Source organism: Orbicella franksi, chromosome 15 (genome assembly GCF_964199315.1).
Source record: "Orbicella franksi chromosome 15, jaOrbFran1.1, whole genome shotgun sequence".
Taxonomy (NCBI): Eukaryota; Metazoa; Cnidaria; class Anthozoa; order Scleractinia; family Merulinidae; genus Orbicella; species Orbicella franksi.
Window position 1 is genome coordinate 10,033,089 of NC_138159.1, and position 7,712 is coordinate 10,040,800.

Consider the following 7,712-nt stretch of genomic DNA (forward strand, 5'->3'; position numbering starts at 1 on the left):
TTCACATATTCTTAATACGATCAGATGTTCAGGCTTCCCCGTTTTTAGATACCGATTAACTAAAAATGGCTTTGCGGGCCTGAAAAGTTTCCTGGGCTTTCGAGAAACGGGCCCCAGGTCACAAAAATATCACCGATATATCGTAGCCAAGTGTGGGGTTGAAATGGGGCATTTTCCAAAGCGTTGGCTTCGAAATAACCCAGAAAAGGGTTAGCATAAGAGGGAGCCATTTTAGTACCCATGGCGGTGCCGTGGATTTGAAGATCGTGGTTTCAATTAAAAGAGATATTATCCATGGGGAGAATGATGCGAATGAGGTCACAGAGTGTGCTAGTAGGAATGGTATTATGACAGGAAGTACGTAAAGATGCTCACAAGCATTAATGCCTTCATTATGTGGGATACAAGAAGATGTTAGATCTTATAACCGCGCTTTTAAAATTTAACTGTTCGCTTAGCACTACCGTCGGAACGCAGTGCACATTCCAAAGCAGTCATTGATGATTCTTTTCTTACTGTAGACATCACATCACTTGATCAACACAAACTCTATTATTGCACCATCAGTGGTAGCCGTTGACAAATCTCCGATGACGTAATGGTCTTAATCTAGAACTTTCTTCTGGATATGTATGGGCATGAACGATATGAATGACACTATAATAACACTATTAACAACAGCTTTCTTTCTTAAAAGTCATGATTAAAGTTAATTGGTGTTTTCCACGACTAAAGGGCTAGCAAAGTAGTCACACGAGTCATATAAAAAAAACCCTATCCCGACCGATGTATCGATTTTGGTCACTCCAGTGACCACAGATTGAAAACGTGACAGAGAATTGGCGTTACTTTCGATTCTTACCAAATTTGTCATATCCGCCCCCTCGGGAGAATTTTGTTAAGTTAGCTAATTTAGTATGCAAGCCACCGTAATAGCGGTCGCCTTCGGTTAAATGTTTATTTGCTCAAAATTGGGGCAAAATCTTTCGGAGATGGAAATCAGGACATCTGTAAGGATACAGAAAGTAATTTGGGACCAGTTGCTGGCTTCTAAGGCTGAATTTATCCAGAAGTAAGCTGTATTTTCGTTTTCGTGCCGAAAGCCACGCGATGAAATATTATCGGCTTGTTCTGTTGGCTTGTTCTGCTGTCTTGTTCTGTTTTTTCTCTTGGTCTTTTTTGTAACCCGCCGAGGCCAGTCTTTCGTCTAAATGAGTTGAAAAAAAAAAGATGTTCCCATTCAAGTTTAAGCTCTCAGGCGATAATTCTGGAGTTTTTCGGCCGAAACGTCGGCTTTGTTATGTTCGTGTTTTTCGGTTGCTATGGACGACCGTTGCTCCCTTTGTTAGGTCAAGTCTGGGGAGTGAGGTCACAAAAAAAGTTCTAATTAATTCTGGTTTTGTTCGATTTCGCTGAAATTTTAGCACGATAAAGCTGGATTGTTAAGGAATAGATTTACCGCCTGCCGATGTGTGGTAGCTATTAACGCTAAAGTGATATATCGCTTCGATGTCATGGTTTTGAAGAGATTTTTTTGCAACGTGTAGGTTCGGCGTGATTTTGTAATCTGAGATTTCTGTTGACCCTGAAGAAACAAGGTTTGGCGGGTAAACATTACAGATTGCGTAATTCAAAGTTGGCCGAGTGGAGATCTGCGTCTGGTCTCCGACAAAAAAAAAAAATAAAAATAAACCAACATGAACCGCGCTCGGCCCATGGCCGCGCGGTTAATTAGTCAGTATAATGATTAAAGATCAAGTGTAACTAGTAAGTAATTAGCGGGTAAATTACTGATGGTAAGGAGTTTGTTAAACGTTGGGCCTATGCTAAAAGAGCGTATGGCGATGGTAATTTGGGTTTCTGATGTTCGGAGAGAGAGAGAGAGAGCTAGATGAAATGGCACATTGGTAACCTTTTTGTGGCACATTGGTAACCAAAGTGGCACATTGGTAACTCAGTATGGCACACGTGTAACCCAGTGTGGCACATTGATAACTCAAAGTGGCACATTGGTGACTGAGAGTGGCACATTGGTAACGAATATGGCACATTGGTAACCGATGTGGCACATTGGTAACCGATGTGACTACATTGCTAAAATTAGAACTTATTGAAGTGTTTGTACGATCACTCATTTCTTACAAGTTCTCCAGTCACTGAATAACTGATTGTTATTGATTAACAGAGGTGAAACTGAAATCAAGTAATTTGCCATAAAATATCATTATTTATAGCACTGAGTGTTTTATATCAATTGTTGAATAAAGCAACTGACTTGTGTTAAGCACCTCGTATTACTTCGCTGCGCACGCTGTTCGCGGTAAGCTTGCGGAAAAAGCAGTAGAAATGACGTTATTGTCAGTATGGCACACGCTACCACCAGAAATCGTGAGCGAGTGGTTTCGTTGCAAAGTTTTGGATATTTTATGGTGTCATTTCTATGTTCTAAGAGAGTGTTGACCATGGAATATGTGGTTTATTTGCTTTTTATAATAACAACGAACATTTCACCAATGAGTTAGTGTCGAAATCAGTGCAAAATTGCGAGTGCGCACGCGACAGCACATAGATAGCTTTTCTGCTTGAGGCCAATGTTTACGTGGGAAATTTTGCCCAGGTGTCTTAATTGATTTTTCACAACTTGCAACCTTGTGACAGTTGTGACAGTTTGTTACGTCACCTCCAAAGGTTGTCTTGCGTTGTTCTACTGCTTATGTCATTTTTATCGTCTATACTCTCGTCGACCATAGCTCTCGACTAATGAGGGCGCGTGGTTTGTCAAAGTTATCACTACTGCAGTAAGTGAACCTGAAGCGAACGAACGAGGCAGCAGATCTAATTGATGTATATAGGGGAAATTAAACACTTCTTGTGCAAAACGCAAGGAACTATTGTCGGCGGTAAGATCGAAGACGAAAGGAGTTGTAGTTATGCGCGAATGGAAAATTAACATACGCTATTTTCTATGTGCTCTCTCGCGATGAAGGAAAAGCCAAAGAGGGGAAAAACAACAGCTTAACCAACCCTAAAGGCCACCTTTCTATAACGTACACCTCACTATAACCAGGAGATATTTCCTTAAGTATCATTTTAAATTTTGTAACCGTGTTTTCCATGTCTACTTAGCTTCAGTGTAGCCCCTGAGGAAGGTTAGTCCTGTCTAACCGAAATATTGGGCATTAAATTTACCCTTTTCAGCCGTCCGGTCAGCCTCTCAATTGGTTTTATGCTTTAGAATTTCTCGTACTAACCGTAAACCAACCCATTAAATTTTACTCTTATTGAAACCCACACCTCCAACGGCCACCTTTGTAGAACGGCTAGAGTGGCCGTTGTAGAGAGGTTCATCTGTATAGACTCAAAATGCACTCGTAAAAATTCACATGCCTACAAAATTGCTTTACACGTCTATTAATTAGGCTGAAGAAATCTCTTCTAACCGGACAAGGGATTTGAATCGACGGGTCCTTTTCACCTTCAACACCTACTCATGTAGGTACAACTCATCGCAGAGAACGACCCCACCCATTGCAGGGTTGTTCAATTTGCAGCGTTTAATAACTCTTTTAATTGAACTGTTTAAAGTCTAATTTTATCATGAAGCCGCCTCCAATGACAACGGATGTGTTGTTTTCCTGAATTATATTTTTGGAATACCAACGCTAAGAGTCAAATAATTATAACTCTGTTGCATGCATGAATGAAACTGAAGGAAACGCCCTGTTTGTTTGTGGCGTCATTTCACTATAACTATCAGGATTATGGCTCCTGATTCGGTACAATTTTAGTCTCAGTGAGAGTTTCAGGACAATTTAACAATTTTAAATGTAATTTATTTAATCATTGGAAAATCTTAACAACATAAAAGGAACTATTGAAATTAGGGAAAACTAAAGCTTGAAAGACTGATGCATCAATTGTTTACACAGAGCTCTTAAACTTAATTACTTTTGAAGAGTGTTCTATGTTGTTGTGTTATCAGCCACACTGTAGCAACAGGAACGGTGAACGTCTATGAGATATACACGCGAGCCTTCGCACTTTGATTAAGTGTTGCTGAACTCACGGTATGGCTAAAAGAACATAACATGAATTTTGAAGAGTGCAATACCTTGTTTATCATTTCTTTTCATGTTATGCTCCAAAGCTTCATCTTTAATTATACATTGATTAATAAAAAAAAAGGTATGGTACGATGTCTTTGTCTTTCCTGATTTTATCAGTTTTTATCTTCTTAAGCCAGTCTCATTTAGGCTTAATGTAACTGACTAACTTATAACTCATACCCTATACTTTTAAATATCACAGTTGTGAATCCAAAGGGAGTACTCCTTATGATCAACTACGTATGAAGCCGCGCTACCTTTTTCAAGCCAGGCGTATAGAAAAAAAGTGGAGAATTCGCGACTTCTGGCACAGAAAAGGGCTCTGACACAACAAAATCGTAGCAAAAACTGCCATATTTAAACTGAACGAGCACATATGTATAATTCCCCAAGGCCCGGACACAGCGAAACTTTTTGCGCAACATTATTTGTTCGCAGCAAGTTGCAGCGTGTCCAACTTTACAATGTTTTGCGCAATGGTGCAGAGAACATATATGTCATGCACTCGTATTTTAAGACAATACTAAGACTCGGTAACTCTTCTTGTGCCATTGTGATTATTCACTCTCCATGGTGTAACAACCATCGAGTTGAGGGCTTTTGTTTCTCTATGAAAATTACGCTATGATGCGTGCCCTTATATACATTTAGCAGAAACGGTTTTGTTATGTAACAATAGCTCATAAATCCGATCAAGCAAATTGTCGTATCTCGCATATCCAGGATCTATTTTGTTCTAAACTCTATCATCCTTGTAGAATTTCTGTGAGTTGCGTTTGTGTTGGTTTTCTTTTTATTAGCCTAGCTTCCTTTTATTTGCTATTGTTGTACTCATTTTATATTTGGTTGTCATTTTATTCCTAGTTAAACTCGTTTTCTTGCAATCATAAATCAAATCCAACGATGTTTGAGGTAGTGAGCCAGCTTGACTTCTACTCTATGACCATGACTATGAGGGCCACAAGTCTATTAGCTTTTAGCTATTCAGTATTACCCTCACTAAATAAAGTGTTTACTTACTTACTACTATGGCAACCTGACAGTAACACTATCCTTTTAAAAAATAGAATTTGTAGGACTGATACGTCAGTTGTTAGCAGATGACCTCAACTATATAGGTCTCTAGTGTGCATTACACAAAGTTCTTTTAATTTTAAGAACTTTATTTTCTAGTGTTTTCCATGATGGGTCATCAGCCACACTATAGCAACAGGAATGATAAACTGAAATAAGATAAAAAGGCGAGCCTTAACAACCTCGATTAACTGTAACTGAAGTCACGGGATAGTTAAGACAACAAAACATTGATATTTTTCAGAAACCATCTTTAAGGTGGCTCCATAGGGTAATCATTTATCACGTTGCGTGCGCTAGTGTTATGCTTTGAAATGCTGTATTTGCATTTGTTTTTACACCCAGTCCTTTCAAACTTATTAAATGCAATAAGCAATGATGATATGTTAAAATATCTGTTAAAATGTTGGCCTTTAATGTTGAATTATAAATGCCCAAACAAATGCGTTGTTTAGCGTTTTCATGGCTTTATTTGTGATTTTCTTAAATTTCCTTCGGTGAAATTTTCCAAATTTTTTACGGTACATTGAATACTGCGGGATACGAATTTTAAACACGAAAAAAAGTAGGGTTTGTACTGGCAGGTTTTTCTAGATTTTTGGAAATTTATGTCTTTTACCTCTGCAGAAAAACTGGTCGATAGATTTCGCTGAAAAATGAGCTCCAACTAAAGTAAAATATTTATTACCAGTCTGCCAAATTTTACGTAATTTCACCGTACGAAACGCGAGAAAATTCACTGTCAGGTTTGCTGTTTATGCTCATGTTGACGTCATAAAATATCGAAAAATACTGACGCTCTCCTTTGAGCACGCGCAGATTACTTGAGCTTTCGTCCTGCGCGCTTGCGATCGTAAAACTGTAGGGAGCCACCTTAAGTTGTCAGCAAGCAAGCATTGATTGCACACGCAAGCTTTTAGCAGGAATAGGCTTGAAGTGAAGGAGTGGTGATGTAGATCGCCTGGACCGGGTCTCAATGGTATTTTAAGAAAAGAAGATACTTTCACCAGATAAATCTAACAGGTTGAGCAAAATTAATTATTGTCATGTGAAAGCAACCAAAAGCGAAAGCCAACGAGGAAAAAAAAAAAACACTACAGCTCAAACACCCCTAACGGCCATGCCACCTCTCTATAGCGGCCACTTCACTAAAACGAACAGGAATTTTCGTTACCACCGTAAAACGACCCATAATTTTCCCTCTTATTGAAACCTGCCTCCAACGGCTAACTCATACAACAGCTAGAGTGGCCGTTGTAGAGAGATTTAACTGTAGAAACTCAAATGCCAAATACTTGTGAAATGTTCGTGGCTAGTCTGACGTGGCGTTTCGTCTCGGCCAAGAGACTCTTCAGAGACCTTAAGAATTCAAAGGCAAACTCGTAGAGCATCACGCCCAAAGTCCCGTTCGCAAATTCTTGATGTTGACAGTCTGGCTCTGTTAGGAATCCTTCTGCGATAGAGGGCCAGACTGTCAACATCAAGAATTTGCGAACGGGACTTTGAGCGTGATGCTCTACGAGTTTGCCTTTGAATTCTAAAGGTCTCTGAAGAGTCTCTTGGCCGAGACGAAACGCCGCGTTAGACTAGCCACGAACATTTCACAAGTATTTGGCATTTGAGTGCTTTTGTATAAAATTAAACTCAAATGCATTTGTAAAATTCATATTTCTACAAAATGCCTTGCACGTGTAGTCAATTTTAATTAGGTTGAAGGAATTTCTTCTTAACCAGACAAGGCCTTTGAATCGACGGGTCCTTTTCACCGTGAAAACCTCCACGGGTTACTTGTTGCTGGTCAAACTGTAGACAAGCCACAACTACTCGCAGAGAAATCCCCAACAACAACAACAACAACAACAAGACACTTAATTTACACAGGTTTGTTTAATTTTCAGGGTTTAATAACTCTTTTAATTCACATTTCTACAAAATTGCCTCGCACGTCTAATCATATTAGGCTCAAGGAATTTCTTCTAGCCGGACAAGGGATTTGAATCGACGGGTCCTTTTCACCTTGAACATCTACTCATGTAGGTACAACTCATCGCAGAGAACGACCCCACCCACTGCAGGGTTGTTTAATTTGCAGGGTTTAATAACTCCTGTGACTAAAGTACTCGAAGTTTATTTTTATCATGAAGCCACCTCCAGTAAAACAGGATGCGTTATTTTCCTAAACCGTGTTTTTGGAATACCAACGCTTAGACTCAAATAATTGTAACACTACTGCATGCACGAGTGAAACTTAAGGAAACGCCCGTTTGTTTTTGACGTCATTTTACTACAACTACTAGGATCCGTCACAATTTTAGTTCCAGTGAGAGTTTCAGGACAATTTTACAATTTGAAGAGACCCAGAAACCAGAGAGGAATACCGTATTCTGCGTTAGAATCTTAAGACCACAATTGTTAGCTAATGCAAGGTTTTGACATTCAGCGCTAGAAATGCCGATTTTTAAAACGTAAAAACTAAAGTCTACGTTCCAACCTAGTCGCACACCAGGCCAGTGTTTGTCTCCGGTTTCCGTT